We start from the raw sequence: 27,046 nt of genomic DNA, 5'->3' as shown, positions 1-27,046 counted from the left end.
TACACCATAATAACAGACTGCATATACATATGCAATAAGAAAAAACTGCACAGAACGGGTTCGGCTAAACAGCCTTCCTCAGTGTGACAAAAATAGTGAAAATCATTGCATTCAAAAGCAACCCTTTAATATATAGGCATACACATAGGACAGAGACCAATCAAAATAATACACAAATAAGGTAATCAAAACTGTTCGTTTAAACCGGGAGGAAAAAACCCACCCAGTTTAACAATCCACTTTTTTCTTTGATGTCCAAAACTTGATGTAAACCAGCTAAGTCATTATTTTTATGCACAATAAAATCAGTAATAGTAAATATGAACAGGCCAGTCTGATGGTTACAAATATGTTTATACAATGCACTAGTTTGCTTGTGTATCCTGATATCACTCAAGTGTTCACTAATTCTAAGCCTGAAGGGCCTAGACATTTGTCCCACATAAAAAGCCTGACAAAAACAGCTGGCTAAGTAAATTATCCAAGTTGAGCTGCAATTGCCAAAAAAATCTATGTCATAAACAATTGAAGTATTTTTACTAGAGAAACAAGTGGTTTTATATATATGTGAACAACTTGAGCAATGACCACAGGGATGACAACCTACCAACTTATGTCGAGTGATGGTCCTTTGCGTTAGTATTTTTTCATGCCGGGCCCTTTTATAATGACTAAACAAAGAACCCAAGGATCTGCCCCTGCAAAAAGAAAAGGCACATTTATCGTCCAAAATATCCATAAAAGGACCCCCCCCCCAAAATCTTCCAGTGTCTAGAAATTATATCCATAAAAGATTGGGTATTTTTACCATAAGTGGTAAGTAGCCTAATCCAAGAACCCTGAGCAAAAACCCATTCCTTATACCTTAATAATTCAGATCTCTCCTGTGATTCCACATACTGATTGGCCACATGGATGTCACCAACCCTGTATCCTCGGGCTCTGAATCTGGCACATAAATCCGATTTGAAAAACCCGTGAGTGGCAATACTGAAATATATTCTTTTGACCCTGAGAAATTGAGACTTCGGGATATTCCTGATGACATGTTGGGGGTGGAAGCTAGACGCATGAAGTAGAGTGTTGTACTGGGGGAATTTGCGGAACACCTGTGTTGTTAATGTATTAGGAGTACGTGTGACCAAAACAGCCAAGAATGTTATCTCTTGTTGATGCCAAGTTAATTTAAACTCAATACCCCAAATACTTTCATTCAGGTATTCCACAAATTCATGAAGATACCCAGTGTCAGCCCTCCACACAAGCCAACAGTCATCAAGATATCATCTCCAAATATCCATTTCATCAAGGTAAATGTTATGACTTCTATCATAGATAAGTGCCTCCTCTATATAGGCCATAAATAAATCAGCATATATGGGGGCAAAAGATGCCCCCATTGCCATGCCCCGAACTTGCCAAACACATTGCTGTTGAAAATAAAAAACATTCTTATCAAGAACATATTCAGCTAGACATACTAAGAAGGTGTTAAATCCTGGTCTATATAAATCAGCCTTGACTAGCCAATACTGAAGTGCCATCAGGCCCACCCAATGAGGAATATTAGTATATGGGGAGGTGGCATCCAAAGTACACAATAACCATTCAGGTTCCAATTGGAGATCCAAAATAATTCCCAAGAACTGTGTTGTGATTTGAATCTGTGACCATGTATGAGACAGCAAGGGTTTCAAATGTTGAGTAAGAAACTCAGAGAGGGGTTCTGTTAATGAGCCCCTCCTAGAAACAATGGGTCACCCAGGGGGATGAACAGGGTCCTTATGGATTTTGGGCAATAAGTAGAGGTATTGTCAGTTGCGGCCCGTGCTATTGGACTGCCGGACTGCAGCCCCCTCAAAACAAAAAGAACTAAAAATAAAAAAAAAAAAAAATAGAAAAAAAAAGTTTCAAAATTTGCGGACTTTGCGCATGCGCAGTAGTCCAGACTACTGGTCTACTGTATGCACATGCTCAAGGCAGTCCGGCAGTCCTGATAGGGAAACATGAGGAGACGTCTGTGCACTTTAAAGTGCACAGACACGCTGGGATAATACATCGTGGCCGGACTGCAACAGCAGCAATCGGGAATGGGAATTGCTGCAGTCTCGTCGGGAAAGGATTTGGATCTAATCTCGCGAGTCATTGGAGTATTGCGCGGGAAGGGGTTTGGATCTAATGTACGTTGGTTAGTATGGAGAATGGACAGGTAAGTGTGTTTGTTTGAATGTATGGTGCTTTTTTCTTTTACTGTTTGAATGTATGGTGGTGTGTGTGTATGGTGCTTTTTTCTTTTACTGTTTGAATGTATGGTGGTAAGTGTGTATGGCGCTTTTTTCTTTTACTGTTTGAATGTATGGTGTGTGTGTGTGTGTGTGTGTGTGTGTGTGTGTGTGTGTGTGTGTGTGTGTGTGTGTGTGTGTGTGTGTGTATGGAGTATCCATGAGGCAAAACAAAGTAAAACTTGTATCTGTAGCTGAACATTTATTGCAAGCATGTACAGTAAATAAGACATTGGAGCTTCACAAAAGTTATTGAATATGAAGTGCTTTCAGTTTACTCCCTTTGATGTCCATTGTTGCTTCTTAACTTAGAAAAGATATACATAGCTTAATTATAGACCTCCTTTTCCTGAATGTCCCATTGACAAAAACAGCTTTTGAGCCAGAAACATTTACTATATCATATTGTGTTACGTGACTGCTTATATTTTCTGTTCAACTGCTCTAACAAAGCCTAATTACATACATCTGCATTACAAATAGTCCTGCAAATTATTATGCATCTGATCTGCCATATTAATATACATTATGTGCATGTTACATACCTACAGATGTGTTTGAAATCCCTGAGTGCACTTTTAATCATTTTTGTCTTGTAAATGGTCTATTATCACAAGTTCATTTATAAATAATCCAGTGATGTCCATTCTCCGTGGAAGCCATGTCTGTATGAGTGTGTGTGTGTGTGTGTGTGTGTGTGTGTGTGTGTGTGTGTGTGTGTGTGTGTGTGTGTGTGTGTATATCATTTTAATATAGATGAGGAACTCGCACATATCACATGTAGCTGTATTTTTTTCAGAAGCCAACAAATATGTGCAGTTTCTTATAGTCTTAACTCATAACCAAGAGACTAAAGTTTTTGGTGAAGATACCTAGTAACTATGAACCTGTTATCAGTTTGCCATCCATTCCCTATTGCAATATTACTAGCAATGTATTCCTCAAGGACAACAGGCATTTTATTTGTAGATGAAACAATAAAATATAAAGTTGTTTGTTAGCAGCAACCTCTTCATTAGTTACAGATCTCTTTAAAGTGGAATTATTTAGATGACTTTTACTTCTTCAGAGATTGAGCATATTTACTGATACTGGTGGAGTGTAGAAGTTTGAGTAGACTTTTATGATGGAAATGTTCTGAATTGGGCAGTTTTGTCATTATTGGTGCATGCATTTTGTTTCATTGTTTCATTGTTTACTGGAAAAATGTTCAAAACAATAAATTTAAAACACCCTCTAACAAATGTACTGCATTGTACAAGGAATATCATTTAATACAATCAGGAAAGTGTATCAAAGAGCACGTGTATGTTTCGTGTGCAAGGGGCCTATGATTTGAAAACAGCCCAAAGTTAATCTTTATGCCACTGGCAAAATGTATTTTATTTGAATGTGGGTTTCAATGCCGTTTCAGTGAATGTAAGCTTCAAGGACAGAGAAGTTTTAATACTAAGTCTGTTTTCATTGTGAGACTGCATTGCTTTGTTTAGCAGATATCTATTAGTGTCTGTGCTGTAAAATGCAAAATAAAACTTTCAAATGAAATCCAAAGCATCGCAAAAGTAAAGCAGTATGCACATTACAGTGTTTATGGTAAATGGGGTGAAATAACCAAAGGAATGGGACATTGGAATAGCTGCAAGGGGAGGCTCCATTCGACCATGATTTTGTGAGGGGGGGGAAGGGCAGCAAACTCAAAGACAGCCCCGGCTGAACTATATATCTCAACTGTCCAGATTTTTGCAGAATGAGTAGATTTTTGTTTCTTATTTTTGGTTTGTTCCTCATAAAATTTGTGTTTTTCTGGCAATATCATTTAGGAATGAAGTCACTAAATAATGACAGACATTGAGTTTCAGACATCATAAACTTCAGAAAAATGCATGCTAAAGCAAGACCTGTTATTCTATCAGTTGTCTTAAGTTTATGCAAGAGAAATTTTTAGTACTGTTTGTATGTTCCCCAAATATATTTGGCCTTGTCCAGATTTCCTGCATTAAGAGGTTGAGAGGTATATGAAAGTAAATCACTTTATAGAATTAGGAATATTCAAACCTCTCAACTGTCCCCAATTTTTGGCTCAAAATGTTGCTCTCCCCCTAATAATCCCTCTGCAAAATGGCAATTTTGGAAGAAAACGTGGAGGGTTTACAGTTATAAATACTGTAATGATCAGAGTTATAGCTTACTTTTATTTTAGAAATGCATGTAGATTCTCTTATTTTGTCAGCTATTCAAGTTAACAGTACTAATATTAAAATGGTGTCCCTTCTTTGATAGGTTCCCAGCTGTATTGTGTGGCAATTTTATATTTTTGCATCACATTTTTGGTCCGTTTTTTATAAAATTGTGGTTTTCTGGCAAATTAGTGGCAAATCATTAAAGATTGACATTAGAAAATAATGGCAGACATTTGAGTTTCAGATTTCATACCTTTCAAAAATTCATACTAATGCAAGACCTACTACTATTCTATTATCTAAGTTTATAAGAGCAATATTTAAAAATTGTCCTTATTTTTCACCCCTGTCCCATTTCTGTGTATGGCTTTGTCCAGATTTCTTGCTCTGAGGTATGAGATTCAGAGCCATCACTGTCAGCCAGAGACATTTCAAACTGTGACCTACTTGTTGCACCCCACTCCATTATGTAGTGACTCTGGAAGTGTCCAAGCAAGGCAAGGAGCAGTTATGCAGTTTAAGTGTGAAGAGTATTCCCCCATCCAAGGTAGACACAAGTACAACAGTGGCTTTTCATCCTTGATTTTGCAGAATGTTCTGGTTTTCTGTCATATTTTTATACTGTTGATTTATGCTTCTTATTATTCAGAAAATGCATGATGTTGCAGTGCCCTGTTGCTCTGTGTTCAAGTAGCAATGCTTTAATGACCATCAGGTAAGCTTGTTGGAGATTGTAAGATGCAAGTAAGCTTTAATAAGCAAACTGTTAAAGAATTACCAACATTGAAAGCCATTTTGTTGTTGCCATGCAGAGAATATTTAAATAACTAGATAACGTATAAGCCTTAGGTATTGAAATGCATATGACAGTATTTGTAATAAAGGACAGGATTACAGTATTTTCAGAAGCTCATTACATTTCTTGGAGACTTGCAGTCATCTTTGCAGGCTTTACCCATAAAATAAACTGCCATTCTATCATGTGTGGTCCATAACTTGTGCAGTAATCCTTTAAGCAATTTATTTTAAGCTTGTTTCTTGTTTGCTGTTCATTTTTTACTTTGATCATGTCTTCTCCAAGAAACAAGTAGATACTTGTTGTCAGGCAGCAGGTCTTTTTTGGATAAGAGACATTTTTACAAGTGGGGGTATCACAGAGATTGCTACTTTCAGCATGTTACTTGGTAATTTTATAAAGCTGAATATAAATTATAATTAGAACTGCAGTGCAAGGAGAAGTGGTTTGAGTTGAGTTCTGCTTGTTTTTTTCTACACTTGATTTTGAGTGGTATTCCAGTAATGCATTTAAAAAATAATTTAATTTTTCATGCCTCACAACCTTTGCATTTCCATCTAGATATTAAGTAAGCTGTCATGTAGCTAATGCTTTGAAATATTTTTTCTTCTACACTTCATTTTGTCTTGATTGGACTCTTGTAATGATGGTTTGGCACCCAGGGCAGCATATTTAATTTAAGTTCCAGTTGCTGTGTTTTTGAGCATAGCTCCACCCCTTTCTAATTGGCCACACCCATTCACATTGGCTCCACCCATTCAGCTGTCTCCTGCAGCCCCCCTTTAATTTGAAGTCACCAGCCGCCACTGGGTATTGTCGTTTGGGGTGGTCCACTTTCAAATGAAAACAGGTCTCTTTAGGGATAATGCCCTCTTCGACTGCTTTATCCAAAAAACTGTCAATCACAGACTTCAATTTCATAGTGTGATCTAAAGGCATAATCATATAATATTTACAATCCATTATATGTTTGAGGCCTTCCTGATAATAATCTATCCAATCTAGGACCACCACCGCTCCTCCCTTATCAGCTGGCAAAACAACAATGTCATTGTTGGACTTACTTTCTTCTGTAGAAAGGCGCTCTGCCCTCGTAATATTGTCATGCATCACACCATCTTTACCAAGCTGCAAATGCAAATTCCTGAGAATCCTGTTCTGAAAAATTGAAACAATTGGTGACATGGGGGGTTTGAACGTAGACTTCCAAAAATGGAAAGTGTCAACAGCATCATCAGAGGCATTCTGGTTCTTGAAAAGCAGACGTAAATTGAGCAGGTGACAAAAATTAATAGCATCCTGTACAAACTATTGTTCAGATCCATTGAAACTCGGCACAAAACTTAAACCTTTGTTCAAGATTTTTATTTGTAAGTCAGATTAGGCATAGGAGGAAATATTGTGTACATTAGAAGAGCCATTTGACTCCGAATTATCATCCTCAGAATACCCTCCAAATCGGGAGGGACCCCTTATGTCCCCCCCTCTTCTTGACTTAATTCTAAAGGGTGACCCGAGTGATTAGCTGTATTGTTCCTCTTGGAAATTGGCGACCTATCTGTTTGGCTGTCTTCCCCCTCAGTGTTGGACGAAGTGTCTTCACCAGATGAAAGTACATCCCTACTTCTTTTCTTAAGAATGGGTTTCATTCTTTTTGGTTTCACTGATTTGGAATTGGGCATCAAAAACCTGACATTCTTATGTACCTCAAATGGTCTCCCTCTGTCAAAATCATCAAGGTCCCTATTAAACTTTCTAATTTTCCTCTCCTTTAAAGTGTTTTCTAATTCCAAAAGGTCCTTACCTAAATGACTCACCCCAGACACATAACATGGCAAATCTTGAAATTTCACTAGCCCCTGACCAAGAATTTCCACTTCACAGTTTTGCTGTCGTATAATCCTTTCATAATATGCCACAAGAGCATTGACAAATCCCATAGAAGTCTGTTTCTGAACTGTCAGCCAATCATCAAGCAAAGTCTGATCAGCTTGTGGTATTAGGGGCTGAAGCTTCACACGAAGCCCTCTAGGGGAAATTTGTTTGTATTGATATGCCTTAAAAAGACGACGATGCCATACATTACTTCTAAGATGCTTAATGCCTTTCATTAATTTTGTAAAGGCCATTTGGCATTCATATGCCAGATCAGTACTAGGATCTGATGGACCACCAGATACATGTTGCGAAGCCAAACCAAATATCCCTAAATCATTGGTGTCGGAAGACAAACCCCTAATAATAGAAGACAAATCCATAACTACTTGGTATAACCAGGACAACCCAATGTGTGTCACCAAACCATAAATGATAACAAAGGGCCCAAAAAAGCACACTGGCTTTACAAGCAAAAGTGGTTCAAAATATGATCTGTATCTATATTAAATGAATCGCCGTTGGTGCTATCGATAGCCTTAGTCACACAGACTAGATGTGTTAAAACATAACACAATACAGCTATGCACCAATAGGGCCAACCCAAAAATCTTAAGATAGTATATATGTAAAATCAGAACCAAACATATTGAACCACAAACATCACAGGCCAAAGGAGAGGAAACACTATAACATCCTAGTTGCCCAAATGCAAAAATATGCAAATATTAATGAATAATCAGGCATTCATGTACTAGGGTTATCCCCCGTCATCAGTGAAAAATAATATTACTTAAATCCCAGCATGAATTAGTGGTCCCAAGAATCCCAATCCCACTGAATGGCATAGAAATATCCAAATTCCTGCACCATAAATGATATATTAATAAATAAAAAACAATTTCCAAGAAAGATTACGATGGAAGCCCACAACCACACTAAAACAAAGTCAATATCCCATATACAGTATAGTCAATGGTATTATGGGACCTAATAAAAAAATTATGCCAAAGCTTGTGCTTGTATAAAATATGTACCAACATTTAGAACAAGGTAAAACTGAAGCTCAATAATGGACCCTGATAATTCTAGAACATCTGCTATGTATGAACAAAGTTCTTAGTTACAACAGTATTATATCAATAGGGTTGCATGTAAAAGCGAAACACTAAACAGTTCAAATAATAAATCGAACATTAGCTTCGCAATTATCTAAGAAATATAACCACTGAAATGCAGAACAGCCCTTATTAACAAAGACCAAAATACAGCTTCTTTGTTAATTGAAAACATCCAAATGTAAAAAGTTCTTGTCCTGTATCCTTGAGAACACCGAATAAGGACCTCCTAAAAGTTTAGTTTGTCATAGAAAGACTGTCCGCATATCCAAATGGTTACTAACGCCCACCAATATAAGCTGTAACAAGAATAGTATCTGAGCCAAAAATCCACATATCATACGATGAGAGAATCTGTAGCTGTATAAACACATAAAGTTCCCAAACCCATAGCACTGAGTAATTCACTCCTTTGACACTAATCGTATTGTTAATAAAAGTCCAGATGTTGAAGAAAACTTTTTTGAAATGCCGCCATAACATAAGCAACCACTAAGTACAAGCAAGCTCTAATAACACAGGCCCCAAAACAAATAAAGGACCCTATGTATAATTCAATAACTATACATATGTTGGAACAAGAGCCATTGCCCAAATAGTGGAAAAACAGACATGCCAAATTCCCCAGTAGCATACAAATAAGCAAACAGTACCAAATCTCAACTGAGATGCAACCAGCCTTTCTAAGACTCTTGCAATCCAAACGCCAACGACTGCTGGAATATGTTGCACTCAGCACAAAAAAAAACCTCCAAGTGCAAGCCAAAAAATGTAGAAAGTAAATAATAGAAAACTCAGTCTCTGTCCTGTAAAAGACATATCCCAATATGGCTAGCCCAGCTACAGAAATAGAAAAACAGCCAAACAAGAAGGTCGCTAACAGTGAGAGAGAGAAATGAAACCTCCCAAAGACAGTAAAACACCCCACATACAGCAAGTGCACGGCTCAAGCCAATAGAGACAATCAAAAGAAAAGAGCCAGCACAGGTCCTGTTTGAAAATAAGTGTATTAAAAAATACACATGATATACACCATAATAACAGACTGCATATACATATACAATAAGAACAAACTGCACAGACCGGTTTCGGCTAAACAGCCTTCCTCGGTATGACAACAATAGTGAAAATCATTGCATTCAAACACAGCCCATTAATATATAGGCGTACATAGAGGACAGAGACCAATCAAAATAATACACGAATAAGGTAATCAAAACTGTTCATTTAAACCGGGAGGAAAAAGCCCGCCCAGTTTAACAATCCACTAGCCGTTGGTGCTATCAATAGCCTTAGTCACACAGACTAGATGTGCTAAAACATAACACAAAACAGCTATGCACTAATAGGGCTAACCCAAAAATCTTAGGATAGTATATATGCAAAATCAGAACCAAACATATTGAACCACAAACATCACAGCCCAAAGGAGAGGAAACACTATAACATCCTAGTTGCCCAAATGCAAAAATATGCAAATATTAATGAATAATCAGGCATTCATGTACTAGGGTTATCCCCCATCATCGGTGAAAAATAATATTACTTAAATCCCAGCATGAACTAGTGGTCCCAAGAATCCCAATCCCAATGAATGGCATAGAAATATCCAAATTCCTGCACCAAGGACTATCACTGGGCATAAGTTGGTGGGTTGTCATCCCTGTGGTCATTGCACATGTTGTTCACATATATATAAAACCACTTGTTTCTCTAGTAAAAACACTTCAATTGTTTATGACATAGATTTTTTTGGCAACTGCCAAATGTGGATAATTTACTTGGCCAGCTGCTCTTGTCAGGCTTTTTATGTGGGACAAACTTCTAGGCCTTTCAGACTTAGAATTAGTGAACACTTGAGTGACATCAGGATACACAAGCAAACTAGTGCACTATATAAGCATATATGTAACCATCAGACTGGTCTGTTTAGATTTACTATTATTGATTGTATTCTGCATAAAAATAATGACTTAGCTGGTTTACATCAAGTTTTGGACATCAAAGAAAAAAGTGGATTGTTCAACTGGGCGGGCTTTTTCCTCCCGGTTTAAATGAACAGTTTTGATTACCTTAATGATTTTCACTATTGTTGTCATACCGAGGAAGGCTGTTTAGCCGAAACCGGTCTGTGCAATTTGTTCTTATTGCATATGTATAAGCAGTCTGTTATTATGGTGTATACAATGTGTATTTTTTAATACACTTATTTTCAAACAGGATTTGTGCTGGCTCTTTTCATTTGATTACATGTATTGGTAACATATCCAATTATGAATGTAAATTATTTTTTATAAGACCTGTTACCCATGCTACTACTGGAACTGTGTGGGTATCCTTCTCATTTCTGCCTGCAACCTCTGATGTTTTATGACTTTATGTTTCTCTGTATGCAAGACACTGTAGTCACCAGGTGTAGCAATTTCAATGATTAATGTTACTTTTATTTATTTATTGATAATTGTTAACCGGGTTAGTCCAGCTGGGCTTGTGGCCCATTTTCAATGGAGACCCGAGGAGAAAAGCTTCAATTCATAGTACAAAAATTACAGAAAGTCACAACTTTAAAATAAAAAATAGATGATACATTAGGTTTGAGAGAATATAGTTTTGAAAATATATATATAACAAGCCAGAGGCATGCATGCATAACATTTTAAGAAGGATAAACAGACATAAATTATGACATTTGATCAGCTTTGGCAGAGATAACTCATTATAGGTGAAAGTTTCTTTGTCAAGGTTCAGTTAGAAATCTTTATACATTACAAGTAAAGAATGTTTGATCAGCTTTGGCAAAAAGGCAAGATAACTCATATTAGGTGGTAGTTTGTTTGTGAAGGTTCTGTTTGAAATCTTTATACATTTTAAGTAAAGGATGTATGGAGGCTTCTGGTTGATTTAGAATAATTTGAGTGGATTATTGTGCTTATAGGATATAGTTGATTAGCCTGGAATAGCATTTGAGTAGTTATAATGCATAATAGAATTCAAAATTTTCTACCTGGATGGAGTGTAGAATACAACTGAGAGGGAGAATGGATAGAATAAAAACAAGAGAATTGGATGTAGTATTGTGGGATAGAGTATTGGTCCTATAGTGGGGCGGGTGTTTAGGTAGGAGCATGCGAAGGGCATTTCCATTTGGAGGACAGATGAGAGAGTAACATGGATTTGAAGTTGTTGTGGTTTTGGTGTGCTGTGTAGTGGGAAGGTAGAGAGTTCCATAGTTTGGCTATGGTGTAAGATAATAGTAGATAGCCAGGGGGATGTGAGGGTTTGTACACTTGTAGGAGGTTTTGGCTTTTGGATCTCAGGGAGTGGCTGGGTGTGTACGGTATTAAAGATTTGGCATGAGAAGTGCATTCTGTAGGTTTGAAGATGAGTTTGTGGGCTGTTGTAAGTTGTAGGTATATTAGGTGGTTGGGGAGTTCTAGCCAGTTGAGTGTGTGTAGAGAGTGGCAGTGATGGGATGTGTTTTTAGAATTGGTTGCAAATGTACAGATTTTGTAGTAGCAGACTTCGAGTTTGGAATGAAGGCCAAGTTGTAGGTTCGAGAATGCGGGAGTACCATACAAGAGAGAGGGGAGAAGGGAGGTAGATGCTAGGGTTTATCGGGAGGAGGGTGTGAGGTAGCAGTTGTGTCTGTAGAGGAGACTGATTTTCTGATGAGTTTTCTTGATTGCGGAGTAGATGTGGGAGTTGAATTTTAGGTTTTCATCAATGGTAATGCCAAGTAGCTTGGTACTGGGGATGATTTCTAGAGGGGTGTTATTTTGGCTTTTAATGGAAAACAGGTTTCTGTTGAATTGGGAGTTTTTGGTAGGAGTGAAAATCATTAGTTTTGTTGTGTTAGCATTTAGGGCTAGGTGATTGGATTGCATCCATGATTCTGTTTTGGAGAAGGCTATTTGGGTTTTGAGTAGAAGTTCGGAGGGGCAGGAGGCTGAGCAGATGATGGTGGAGTCATCTGCATATTAGATAACTGAGGCATCAGGGATGGAGTGGTGGAAGCTGTTGATGAATATGTTAAAGAGGAGTGGGCCCAGTACAGGTCCCTGTGGAACTCCTGCGGGTTTGGGTAAGAAAGGGGAGGTTGACTCTTTCCATTGCACAGCTTGTTGGAGCATGGATAGGTAGCTGGAGAACCAGGCTAAGGTTGAGGAAGAGAGGTGCAAGTATGAGAGCTGGGATAGGAGTAAAGAGTGGGAGATGGTATCAAATGCCTTTGAGAGATCTAGAAACAGTAATGATTCATATTTGCTATTGTCGCGTGCTAGGTTGATTGTTTCAAGAAAGGATAGGAGGGCAGTCATGGTGCTGTGGCTGGTATGGAAGCCGTGTTGAGTAGGAGAGAGGAGGTTCTGCTGGGTTAGGTATGGCATGAGTTGTGAGTGGATAGTTTTTTCCAGTATTTTAGAGAGAGGAGAGAGTATAGCTATGGGTCTTAAGTTGATTGTGTCTGTGTTTTTACCACCTTTATGGAGAGGGATGATGAATGCATGTCACCATATGGTTGAGGCATAGGATTCTTGTATAGCTCTGTTGATAAGAATAGATATGGGATAGGCTATTGTTTCAGCAGATAGGGTGAGGAAAGTAGCTGGTAGATTGTCTGGTGCATTGCGGTATGGTTTTAGCTTTAGGAGTAGTCTTTTTATTGTGTTAGTGGAGACGGGTCTAAGGTTGAAGAGGGAAGATGGAGGAGGGTGAGTCGGGGGTTAGGGGACAGGGTGAGGGGGTTGGGTTGGATGGGGGATAGGGAAGGAGGAGGAAGGTTTAGCTATGCAATCTTTAAAGAATGAGTTGCATTTTCTGGCAGTTTCAAGGCTGGTGAGCTTAGGATCAGGGCAAGGGTTGGCTTTACTACCGGGGTTGAGAATGGAGGAGATGGAGTTCCAAAATTTCTTTGGGTTAATTGAGTGCATGGATTGCAGATTGCAGTAGTAGGTGTTGCAATCTTTTGTTATTAATTTTTTGGCTAGGTTACGTAAATGTTTAAATTCCAGGTGGGAGTTGGGAGTTTTCTGTTTTTGGTACTGTTTCCACTTTTTCTCTCATTGATTAATTATACGTTTAGTTTAATGGGATAGCCAGGGGCAGAGATTGGTTCTGATGCATTTGGATCTGAGGGGGGGCTAGTTTATCTAGTAGGGTATGGAAGGTATGGTTGAAATAAGATACAGCGTTGTCTAGAGGACAGCTTTTTAGGGGAGACCAGTCAGTAAGTTTAAGGCATTCTGAGAAGATTTCAGGGCTGAAGGTGGCTAGGTTGTGGGTTTGGGTGAATTGGTGCTGTTTTTCTATGTGAAAGGGTAGATGGTCTATGATGGCTGGTAGGTAGTCGGTTAGGGGGTCTGGTATTATACCGGCATTTGTGGTATGGTTGGGGTGGGTTGATAATATCCAATCTATGATGGTACCAGAGGTAACATCCTTATTTAGCCTGGTTGGAAGGTTTATAAGTTGGGTGGAATTGTATAGGTTGATTGAATGAGATGGGGTATCAGAGTGAAAAGAGGCCCAGTTAATATTCATATCGCCGAGGATATAGGTTTTGTTTTTGATATTGGAGCTAAACCAAGAGAGGATGTTTTCTAGTGTTTTGGTATTATCTCCAGGTGGGATGTAAATGGAACAGATGCAAAGGATTTGAACTCATTAAGTTTTAAAAAGCCTGCAGTCATTTCAGCATTGGCAAAGGATGGGATGGGGTTGGTGTATGGAGTAAAGGTAAGAGTGGAGGGGTAGATAATAGCTACACTACCTCCTTTTCTTTGAGGTATATCATTACGTAAGATGTGGTAGCCTGGAGGGAGAATTTCGTTCTTTGATGGAGGGTTTAAGCCAAGTCTCGGAGATTGCTGTTATATCAGGTTGGTTGTGAGAGTGCCAGGTGTGGAAGTTGGGAATTTTATTTCAGAGGCTTTGTGCATTAAGGGTGGTGAGCCTGACAGATTTGGGTTTGTGGGGTTTGGAAGTTTGGTTTGGGAAGGTAATGCTGGGGTTTGGGCCGGGGTTAGGGTGGATGTCGCCTTTGAGTGAGAGTGAGATATGGGGGAGGAGCTGCCTGAGGAGGTGTAGTGGGGATAGTGAATTAGGGTTGTGCTGGGGGAGAGGATTTTTTTTGAGGTAGTACTTAGAATAGGGTGTGAGGAGGGTGGGGTGGGAGTACAGTGTGTTTGAACAGAAAGGATGGGGTTGGAAGAATAGAGTTTAGGGGAGATTTGTGAATATGTGTGGGATTTATTTGGGAGGTCTGAGGTGATGGTGTGTGGGTTTTGAGGTAGGTGTGTGTTGGTGGGGAGTTTAAGTTAGGTAATATGGGTGAGGGAGATTAGCAGGATAGTTAGTATTATAGTATGTGGGGGGAAGGTAGGCATTGTTTGGGTGTGGCAGAATTGGTTTGTGTTTGGAAGTGGGGGGAGTCTGATAGAGGTTGCATGTGATTGGATTGGGTGTTTGTGGGGTGTGGTTTGGTTAGGTATAAATGTAGAGGTAGTGGGGGCAGGGTAGGGGAGCGAAGTGAGCCTGGAGGGCGAACGGAGCAGGTTAGAGCTGGGCAGGCGTGAAATTCCCAAAGAAGACAATCAGTGAAGATGGCTCCTGGAGGTGGCAAGGTGCAGCTGGGCAGTAAGGAGAGTGAGAGATTCTGGGAACATGGACCACTACGCCTGGTTTTCTCGCATTTATCTTTTGAACTGTTGGCAATGGGTGATCTCATGTGATGTAGACTTCATAATTTTCTATGAAGCTTTGTGGCTCTTGTTTCCAGTGTTTTTCAACTACTTCAGTATTATAATGTTTGCACAATCTCCATTGCAACAGTCTTGACACATTATTATGCCTTTCAGTACACAGTTCTTCTGCCATTAGTATATCACAACCAGCAACAAGGTGTGCAACTGTTTCCAATTCTGTTTTACAAAACCTACATTTGTCTATTTCTCCCACATGTTCAATGGACTTTGTAAACCAATGTGTATGCAGTCCACTATCTTGGGCCGCCAGTAACCTTTCACCTTTATTCGCCTGTCTTTAACCATTTCTGCATTCGATCCTGATCAATATGAGATTCTTCCAGGAGTTTTTTATACTTGCAACTATATTTATGCATTTTCCACATTTCTTACCTTATCATCTGATCCTTCACCTTATATTCTTTCTTTTGTTTTTTGGCACATTCATTTGTTGTCTGATTTTTATCTACTTCTGGTTTGATTTCCATTCCTGCTTGACACTAATATGCTTCTGCTAGACTTAGAAGGAAGTCATCTTAGATTTATTCACCTTATGTTTCAAAACTTTCACTATGTTTGGGTCTTTTGAGGTCAGCAGATACGTATGAAGTCCCACAATTGCAGATCTATACATGTAATCAGTTTCAAGGAGGCCCATACCTCCTTTAGAATGGGAATATATAATCTTGGTATGCACTGATTTTTATAAATCATTTGATGAGCATGAAGCATCCTTCTTGTTTTCCTGTCTAATCTATCCAACACCTCTTGGGACAAGTCAAACACTCCAAAACTGTAATTTAGGACAGGAAGAGCAAATTGGTTTATAGCTTGAATTTTGTTCCTAGATGTCAACTCTGTTTTCAGGATTAATTTAAGTCTTCTAAAATATTCCTTACTAAGTTTTATTTGCATTTCTTCATGTTTTGTTGTGATCCTCCATCAGTTCCCAAATATTTATACACTCCCTCTTGCTCAAGTTCTTTTATATCACATTCTTGTCCCAAACTGATGTTTACTTGGTGCTGCAGCTTTCCTGCTTTAAATGTTGCTTTTGCACATTTATCAAGACCAAATAACATTCTTATATCATCTGAAAAAGATTTGGCTACTTGCAGTTGTGTTTTTAGTTCCTCATCTGATGAGCTATACAATTTTAAATCATCAACAAAGAAGATGAGAAGTCTTTACACTTTGTTGCTTTCTGGGAGCCAAATTATACCCATGACCTAAGCTGTTAAGCAGACAGCTTAATGGGTTAAGAGCAACGGTGACAGAGCATCACCCTGGTATATTCCCCTTGGATTTTTATCCCTGGAATAATAATTTGTCCTTTATCATGGCTTAACTGCAAAGTAGTTTGCCACTGTTTCATGGTCTTTGTGATGTAATTTATCAGTGTAGGGTGTATTTTATAAATTTTTAAGCACTCTTATCCATGAATGTGGGATACTGTCAAATGCTTTTTTGTAGTCAATCCATGCCATACTTAGCTTCTTTTGTTCTTTTGCCATAATTGAGTTTTCTTCTAAATGACTATAAACTCTGTTGGCATCAATTCCAGTATATATGTCATTGGAAGGCAAGTTATTGGTCTATCATTTTTAGAGTAGCTTGCAGATTCAAACTAAAAGTAGGAGAATTGTTTTTCCAGTTAGCCAAGTTGCTGTCTGTTGGGGGGTGTGCATATAAATAATTCTTACTCGTAGCTAAACAAAAATTATGTGTCATATGTATTTATGATAATAATTATGTATCCTTCATGAGTATTGATCTGACACATCTATTGTGTTTCTAAACACATGGATTTAGCATTTTTATAGGGTTAGTTTCATGTTTTATGGTATTATTGTGTTATTGAACTACCAAACATTTTAATAAGGACAATTTTTGTATACAGTTTGTCAAGACAACATAGGTTGTCAAAATACATCCAAATAATGTTTCTGAATAGGAAATAGTGTCAGTTCCCTCGCTTTATATGTTTTACATGCATTATATGTTTTGAGACACATTATATTATGTTTTATATTTCACATCTTAAATATTTTCATATTTTTAATATTTTTGTCATAAAAATTGCCTTTCAGCATTTTTTTAGGCACCAAATAGTGTATATCACTTTAAGGTTCAATTAGTATTTAATTAATGGTTTAGTATACGTGGCTGGCTTTTCATTTGTATGTATTTTTAAAACTTGTTCTGAGGAAGTCCCTTATATGTGAAGGGAAGAAAGCGCTTAACTGTGGAATTTATTTGTGGAATAAACCTTTCCGTTTCCAAAGTTTGTCCATTAGTGGTTCGTGTGACTGGCTGTCCACTCCTGTGGTGGTTCTGTAGTTTATATCACATTTCTTGGATCCTGCAAGGACACCTTGGTTCTACACCTCAATTACACAGTTTCATTTCTGGAAATACTAGGTTTTACCATCAGCATCAGCAAGTCTTCTCAGGATTTCATTTTCTTGGGGTGCAGGTGGAACACTCTTTCAGTGACACAATTCCTCCCTGTGGAGAAAGTCCTATCCATTTCCAACTACTTTTAGTCCCTGCTTCCCCTGGGGTCAACTTCAGCAAGCAACATCTCAAGAACTCTGGGCTTCATTGCAGCCACAATACTTATGCTGCACTTTGCCAGGCTACAGATGAGAAAGACCCAGTGATACTTGAAGTCTTGTTGGTCTCAACACTGTCACCCACTGAACTTCCAAATCCGTCTCTTGTCCTTTTGCTAGAATGAGTTCCAATGGTGCATTTCTCAAATCCAGCTCAATCCAGGTCCACCCTTCGGCTCACCCATTTCCAGTTAGGACATCAACAGATATACTGGATCTGGCTTGGGGAGCAAGGATGGGCTCAAGGCCAGTGGTCACCCAAGGAGTTAAGAGAGCACATCAATGTCAAGGAAATGAAGGCAGTTATCCAAGCCATTCAGTTGTTCTCACAATACTGCAAGCCAAGGCCCCTCAAGATTTTCAGAGACAATACCACAATCATGTGGTACATCAACAAATGGGGGAACCAAGTAGGACTAGCTCTTCAGGCTTGCTCTGATGGCATGGAAAACTCCCTCTTTTTGTGCCAAAGGTAGTAAATGTACTGCCCCTCAACAGGACCATCTGTTTACTGATGTTCTTTACTAACCCACAAAACAAGGGGAAAAGACTTCCCCATTCTCTGGGTGTGCACAGGAAAAAAACTTCAAGAAAACAGACCAACATTTTGTTTCATTCCAGGAGGGTAAGCTGGATAGTTCTGTCTTCAAGCAGACCATCTCTAACTGGATTTATAAGGACATCTCCTTCTTTTACTCCTGGCATGGCAAATCTCTGTCCTCACCTGTGAAGGCTCATTCCACAAGAGCAGTATCCTCATTGGGAGCCATCTTCAATGACATTGACTTTGGATCTGAAGGCAACCACCTGGTCTTCAAATTACAGCTTTACTTAATTACGCTGCTGAAACCCTTACAAATGCCTTCTACGAGCACCTCCAGGAATGTATGGATCAAGCAATCCCTAATAAAATCAATACCTTTTCCACCAAAGGCAGGCGCCCGGTCTGGTGTGCTCCAGCCATAAACAAACTCTACAACAAGAGGAGAAAGCTACTACATGACAGAGCAAAATCCCTAAATGGGAAGGCATCTCTGATCAATACTAGCAAAAAACTACGATCACTCATAAAATCATCCAAGGCCAACTTTGAGAGAAAAATCGCTAATGACACAAAAGACAATCATAAAGCCTTCTTTAGCTATGTTAGAAACCTGGGTGGAAACTCCCAGATATGCTCAGAATTAGTCCAAAATGATAAAAAAATCACTGAACCCACAGACATTGCCAACATACTGGCAGACAGGTTCAGTGCAAATTTCTCCCTCTCTCCCTAAAGGAGAAATATCTATCCCACCAGAGTCTAGCCTCTCAAACATCTCAGATGCCCAGGTGAGAGCTGCTCTCTCTAAAGCAAAAACACAGCATCAATGGGACCGGACGGTGTCCCCGGCTGTGTGCTACACAAACTCAATGAGGAACTAAACCCACACATAAGGCTGCTGTTTAATCTTAGCCTTACTACAGGATCAAAGAATGGCGACGGCAACTGTGGTCCCACTCCACAAAGGCGGTGCTTCTACGGACCGCCTTGTCTGCAAAGCTATGGAGAGGATCATAATGGAACTCATAAATAAAGACATTGGGGACCTACAGACACTGGATCCTAACCAGTTTGGCTTTGTCAAGGGCAGATCCTGCCTCTTGAGAAACAGTCACTAAGGCCATTGATGAGGGTAAGGCAGTTCACACAGCCTACCTTGACCTAGCAAAAGCATTCGACACAATACCCCACTCGGGCATCATAGAAAAGCTCACCAGCTTAGATGTAAACCCATATGTCACAAGATGGGTTGCAAACTCAAGGACAGAACACACAGGGTTAGAGTTGCTGGTGCCATGTCAGACTCAGGGTTCAGTCCTGGGCCCCCTCTTGTTCGGCATTTATTTTTCTGAAGTGCAGGCAAACATAGGGGGATTGTGGCTGACAAAATTTGCAGATGACTGCAAACTGGGCACCATAATTGACACTCCATCAGACACAGACATCCTCCAGAAAGGTCTCATAGAAATGGATAACTGGTGCCAGAGCCATGGCCTTAAGCTAAATGCCAAAAAATGTATAGTCATACCCTTTGGGAAAAACAAGGTAACCCCTAATTACCACATAGGTGGTAATCCATTAAACTGGAAGAAGTTACCAGGGACCTGGGGACCCAAGTTGACAGTAACCTCTACATTGCCAAAGTGGTTAGGAAGACCTTCTACATTGCCCACCTGATCATGAAGGGATTCACATCCAGATCAGGAGAAGTCATTGTACCCTTGTACCCCTGTACTCTTCACTTATCAGACCAATGATTGAAATGTACCTTACCCGACACCTGCAGCAGTTGGAAAGACCCCAAAAGTTCCTCACCAAAAGGATAACTCAAACATATGTGACTGAAGAAACGCATACCATCTGCTGAGAGGTGATCTGTGCCTGACATACAAGGCCATGTCCAACCCGAATTAATGGACATGCTCCACCTCAAAAATCCAAATCCACCAGAGCCATGAGAGCAAGAGACTTAAACCTCAACACGGATATAAATAGGACGTGCTGGAGGGACAGATTCATCACCCAGAGACTCCCTACACTATGGAACAGAATCCCAGTCCATGTGAGGCAGAGCCCCTCACTGTCTCTGTTCAAGAGAAATCTTGGAGTGGATGGGAGATCAAATCATCTCTGTATCACTGCTGGACAGAGGCACAGCAAACTAATGGGTATAGTATTCTCATCGAACCTATGAACCTATGAACTAGACACTACAAAGTGGAAGCTTTTTTTCCAGATCTAGAACTTTTTTGTTAGATGTATCCCTTTAAGATTGGTAGCAGTTCCTCTGTCTGCAATCCATCCATCCTTAACAGCCTCTAGCTTTGGGAATCACCTGCCAGTACTGAAATACTGCAACAATGATCCAAGGAAGGGCATAGTGCAGTTGTGTAAGAATTTACCATAACAGTAGATGTCCTGTTGGTCACTGTTGCAGTATTGTATCCCTCCCTCCAGACCTCTTAGCTCTCTTATTTTCCCTCTCTTTCTCTGCATTTTTGGACTAATGGGGGAACAGTTCCTTTTCCCCTTTTCTTATTCGGACTTTATTTTTCTTATTTATATTCAGGCTTTTCCAAGGTCTCCTGGCTCTAGAAAGTCTGAGAATCATTTGCTCATATATCCAGTTATGCATCCCTTATACCCATCAGTTGAGGTCATACTACAGATGTATGGTTTCAGCGCTAGTACTCCGACCAAAAGGCAGGTTACCTCGGGCAAGATAACTCAACAGTATTGCAGTACTGCAAACGCGATCAGCAGGACATCTGTTGTTATGGTAAGTTCTTACACAACTGTCCTTACTTTCACATGTTATACAGCAGTGAGCTTTATTAATCTGTTAAAATGTATCCACATGCTAGGGGAAAGTATTCCTGCTTTCACTAATCATTCCAAACAGTAGGTAATACTCACTGGCCAGGCTGAAGGTGATTTTAGAATTAATCTTATCTATTTTGTTTGGGCTTGCTAAACTGTGCAGAAAGCCTTTCTTAACTTCAAGGCCGGTCTGTCTAAGTGTCATTTGATGAATTTTACTGCTTAACTATTCTGTGCCCCATGAATGAATGAATTAATGTAAACTGTTAACCTCTGGGACAAGTAGCCTTTTCACAAGATTAAGGAGTCCACACTGGACTCTTTCTCTATCCCATCATAATGCAGGCTCCCAATATTGGCACAAAATCCAATATATGGATTTTTAAATGCCTTGTATGTCTCCTGACAAGTGAAGCTTATCACTGAAAATAATTAAGCGGATTATTGCAATTAAATTAATTCCAGAAACTGACTCATTGGAAGGTTTCTGTAATAGTATAGAACAAATAAAGTTTGTAACCTAATAAAGCATCTACCCCATCACTAGTTATTTGTGTATTTTTTCAGGGTCTCTACATCTATGAGACGTTACACTGTATACTTTGTGGAAGCCATGCCCACTGCACTACTATTTTCATACTTGTGTGTGGGCAGTCAGCAATTTATGTCACACTCATACATAAAAGGGAGATAAATACTGATATGCATTTTGCCAGCTTCATTCACACACACATAAAACAAAGTAAGGACAGAAACAACAGCAACAACAACAATAATAATGATAATAATAATGATTATGATAATAATAATAATGATGATGATGATGATGATGATGATGATTATAATAATAATAATGATGATAATAATAATAATAATGATGATAATAATAATAATAATGATAATAATAATGATTATGATAATAATAATAATGATGATGATGATGATTATAATAATAATAATGATAATGATAATAATAATAATGATAATAATAATAATAATAATAATAATAATAATAATAATGATTATGATAATAATAATAATAATAATAATGATGATGATGATTATAATAATAATAATGATGATAATAATAATAATAATGATAATAATAATAATAACAATAATGATGATGATGATGATGATGATGATGCATACCATACCTCTCAACCTATTAAGCTCAAGAATTCTGGACAAAGCCTAAAAATAATAGGGGGCAAAGGCCCAAAATAGGGACAGTTTAAATATTGCTCTTATAAACTTAGAAAGTTGCTAGAATTACAGATTTGTGTTAGCATTCATTTTTCTGAAGGACATGAAGTCTGAAATTCAAATGTAAGTCACTATGTAGCGAGTAATTCTCTGTGATTCACCAGAAAACCACAAAATTTATGAAGAAAATATCAAAAATATGAGGCAAATATTTAGACATTCTGTGTAAATCTAGACAGTTGGGAGGTATGGTGCAAACTAGGTGCAGCTTTTGCTCCTATCAGTACAGCTGTCCTCTCTTCTGTCATTCACTGTGTACCAGACAAACCTGTTTGGCAGAAATAATGAAAGCAACCAGTCTTCAGCACCACATCTGGAAAGAGAGCTTATGGAACATTGTTTCCAAGTAGTGTGCAGTGCTGTTTCACTGTGTCTGGAAAAGATCATTTATACTAGCAAAAAAGAATGAAATGCAGCAGGTCATTTCCTACTGAATCTTGGAAAAGGTTTCTGCGACAAAAATTGAGAGAAACCTTGCCTTAAAAATGTATCATATGCAGGGTAATCCTATGGGGTTTCTCTTCCTTAAGGAGTACAATATAACTGCTCACAGAAACAGATTCCTTGAAAAACGAATCATACATGTAAGAAAATCATATGTTTAGTTTTTTTTCCCTGCATTTGCAGTCATTTCACAAAAAAGTAAGTCTCAGAAAAGGTGAATTCACAATTTTTTCCAAATATGGTATTTTATACAAATCATGAACAAAGTACTAGGGAAAGGTTATCCTTCACTCGGACAAGTTCAGTTTCAACGAGTGGCATTTTGTCATTTTTTTATTGTGGCTCATCGAAAGTCAATCCACTTGTACTGCAGGCTGTTTCAGTCATGATACATTTCCCAGAATAAGCTGCCTGAAACAAATCTTGAGAAAACACCTTTAACAAATAATCAGATCTGCAGGAAATCCTGTGGAGACTGGGCTTCAAGCACTGTATGTATGATCCAGTTTCAGTGACAGACTTGACAGACAGTCTAATGCTGCATTCAATAAAAGGAAATAATGACCTTTTATAAGAACACCAGAGTGGTTCTGATAGACAGCATTCAGCTAGTAAATAACTGAAATAGCTACATCAATTACCATGCACTGTCTTCAAGTTGCTTAAGTATAGTTTAATATGTACGTTTCACCAGAAGTTTTTACTAATTCATTCTTGGGGTAGGTAAAGCCAGGAATAATTTACAGGAGTAGCAAAAGAGTAAATACTTGGTATAAAATGTACTCTGCAGCAGCAGTAAAATAGTTAAAATTTTTTTTCTTATTGGTGCCTTCATATACAAGAAGCAAAAAGAAGCATGCTATGACTATTCCCATCTTCTCTTCTAACTTCTGCTTTTATAAAGCTTCTGCAGAGCAAAATAGTTTGGTTCCTACTATATTTTGAGACCTATGTTATTCAGAAAAGGTGAGTGCAGCTCAAATAGTCTGAAAACACTCTTTAACCAGCATCAGAACCTCCACTATACATGTATATATTCATATTTTTAACTTGAATATGAGATGTAATAATGCCCACCTAATGCTAGCCATTTTGATTGGTTTGTTACTTTTACCTCTGTAAATGTCTTATATGAGAAGGCATGAAAACAACATAGGTTCATAGTAGGTTACTAGGCTAGCAGCCCTAGAGCCCTTACAAGCCAAGCCATATTAATCCTGAGTTACCTCACTTGTCCTTGGTTAGATGGACATAATTCGTAGAGCTAGTCTATTATAAGCACTGATTACCTTTGTGCATGAAGGATATGGCTGCCACCCCCAAGGTGAGTTTGCAGTCTCCTATCCATCTGTCCAGGCTGCCTTTGAATAGGGTCAGTGGGGAGCTCTGCTTCACATGAATTTGAAGTTTACTGCAGAGAGCGTCAATCTCTAGGAGATATATCTGTCTCTCTAGCATGTTCTGTTAATGTCACATTCTAGGTTAAGATCCCTTGAGTGAGTGACACTTGTGCCATTTGACTTTTGGATGTGCAGCATATCCATCAGGGCAGGGTCAGAGACTGTAGGCCAGACACAAGTCACATCTCAGCAGCCTATATCACACAGAGTACAGTGGCAGGGCTTTCAGTCTGTCCATGTATGTCATGGCTTGGAGGACCTGTATTTTCTTGCTGAGAATCATCTGTAGTCTCTCCAGCTGCAGCAGGTTTCTTGTGAAATACATGCAGAAAGGAGAATTGTACTCTGTTAGTGATCTGAAGAGGGTTGAGTGCAGTGGAGTTATAACATCCTTAGACCTAGATGTGATGCTGTTACTTATGAGATGTGCAGCATAGGAGGCTTTCCTTACCACAGTGGAAACCTGGTGGTTAAAATTCAAATATCTACCTGTGTTCCCAGATCTCACACCACTGGGTTTGACCTTGGGGGGGGGGGTGCTGTCAATACTGTAATTAGCAGGGAATTCTGCTTTGTCAAAGGGGGATAATAATGCAGCTGCTTCTGATATCCCCAATTTGCTGCCATTGCCACCCTCTTATCTGTGCTTAGTTTCATCCCATGTGCCTTCAGATTTGCATTACATTCTCCTATCCTTTGCTGAAGTTCTAACTCAGAGTCTGCCTGTACTGCCACATCGTCTGCATACAGCAGCTTTGCTGATCTGTCCCCTCGGAAGAAGCTGAGCTGAGAAGAAGCTGAGAAAAGAGATAGAAGGGAAGATAGTGGAACAGGTAAACAGCTTCAAGTATCAGGGAGGAGTGGCCGAGGAGAAGGGTAGTCTGAGAGGTCAAAGCTAGAATCAGAGGGGCTGCAGCCAACTGGCATAGAACATCAGGTGTAGTCTGTGACAGAAGAATGGCAAAGAAGTTGAAAAGTAAGGTGTACAAGACAGTGGTGCAACTAGTACTACTGTATGGTACAGAAACCTGGACAGTAAAGGCAGTACAGTTGAAGAAACCAGAATTGATGGAAATGAACTGCCTGAGAAAGGAGGTAGGATGCACACTGTGGGACAGATGAAGAAATGAGGACATAAGAGCAGAAGCCAAAGTAGCTCCAATTGCAGAAAAAATCAAAGAGATCAGATTACTGTGGTTTGGACACGTGCAGAAAAGCAGAAGACAATCTGGTGATGAAGATCTGGGACAGACAAAAAGAAGGAAAGAGGAAGTGAGGATGTCCAGCAAAGAGGTAGATGGACTGTGTAAAAGAAGATCTACAACTGTCAGGTATAAATGCTGAAGAAGGTAGGAGTGTGGCACTGAATCAAGAGAGTTGGCAACAGTTAACATGATACCCTGACCCCATGTAGAAAAAATGTGAAAAAGGGGGAGAGGAGGATGATGATGATGATGATTGTTGCAGTCAGCCTTTGGTGTTTCAGATCAAATGTAGTGCATTGCTCTCTCTCTCTCTATCCATATATATATATATATATATATATATATATATATATATATATATATATATATATATATAGATAAATAGATATTGATATATATATATAGATATATGTTGATGTATATATGTGTGTGTGTGTGTGTGTGTGTGTATATAATTTTATATATATATATATATATATATATATATATATATATATATATATATATATATATATATATATATTAGTATATCTACCAACAAAAAAAAATCCCATGTTTCAACAGTAATATTAGCACAAACCTGTATGTCACCCTGTGGCTAGCCAAATGGCTCACAGGCAGGACCCAGGAAGTTAGAACTGGGGAGTCCACCTCTAAAAAGAGGCCAGTTACAAGTGAAGTCCCCCTGGGATTGGTCCTTGGACCACTAATTTATGGCATTTACTTCTCTGTCACTGAATCCCACACTGACACAAATGTTCTCCAGGAAAGGCTGACACAAACAACTGGTGTCAGGACCATGAACTAAAACTAAATGCCAAGAAATTAATAATAGTATCTTTCAAAAAGTCATCCACTACTGGTAACTGTCACACACATTGACAGTAATCTGGAATTGGACCATCACATGTCTACAGCAGTTAGGAAATCATTCTATGTTGCTCAACGTATAAACAAAGGTATGGCATCGGGGTCCAAGGAAGTCATTGTTCCACTGTATTCAACATTCATCAGATCTATCATTGAGTACAATGCCCCCTTTGGTATGTACCTAACCAGGCATATCCAACAACTTAAATGTCCACAGAGGTTCCTCACTAAAGGAATACAGGGTATAAGTAAAATGTCCTATGCAGACCACCTCAAGGCCATATCCCTGTATTCTGTTTCCTACAGGCTGTTGAGGGCTGATCTGTGCCTGGCATACAAACCCTACTCTGATGGAACTCCTGCATGTCTACAAAACAAACAGCAATAGAATGACCTGCTCTAAAGACATATACCTTGCCTGTGATATAAATAGGTATGTATCCAAGAGATTACCTTGTCTCTAAAACAGGCTCCCCATCCATATGAGGCAGAGTTTCACTCTAACCCATTTCAAGTGTAACATGGACAATTGGATGGGGAACAGGAAATTCACCCCTGGTTTGGGACCTATGTCTCTGATGGAAACAGGCAACCTGAAAATGGTTCATCTCCCAACCCCTGCTTACACTTATTAAGGGTACCAGAACCTGTCAGAGATTTGGGATGCATGGCTAGGCTTACAAATGTCCTTGTGGTTGTTAATCTAGTAAACACCTTTGAACCTATGAACTCCCTAAGGGCATCCTAAGAGTTGAATTTTTGTGCATAGTCTTTGCATGCATTGTACCCACTTTCTGGAATAATATCATTCTTGTCTATGCAGCCTTCAGCCATTTCATCATGTAAAAATGATTTTCAGAATTATTTAAGTCACCACCCCAGTTAGAGAGG

General features: G+C 38.9%; 1 protein-coding gene across 6 annotated transcripts in view; it reads left to right on the top strand.

Annotated features, from left to right (window-relative positions):
* The window catches only part of TRPM3 (transient receptor potential cation channel subfamily M member 3), a 2,946,644-nt gene that overhangs the window by 1,813,343 nt on the left and 1,106,255 nt on the right, over positions 1-27,046 (top strand). The window lies entirely within an intron of this gene.

The sequence above is a fragment of the Protopterus annectens genome, chromosome 2.part2 (genome assembly GCF_019279795.1).
Source record: "Protopterus annectens isolate FY-2018-M chromosome 2.part2, PAN1.0, whole genome shotgun sequence".
In the NCBI taxonomy this organism is placed as follows: domain Eukaryota; kingdom Metazoa; phylum Chordata; order Ceratodontiformes; family Protopteridae; genus Protopterus; species Protopterus annectens.
Note: the sequence above shows the minus strand (reverse complement) of the source record. Positions and strands in the feature narration are given on the sequence as shown.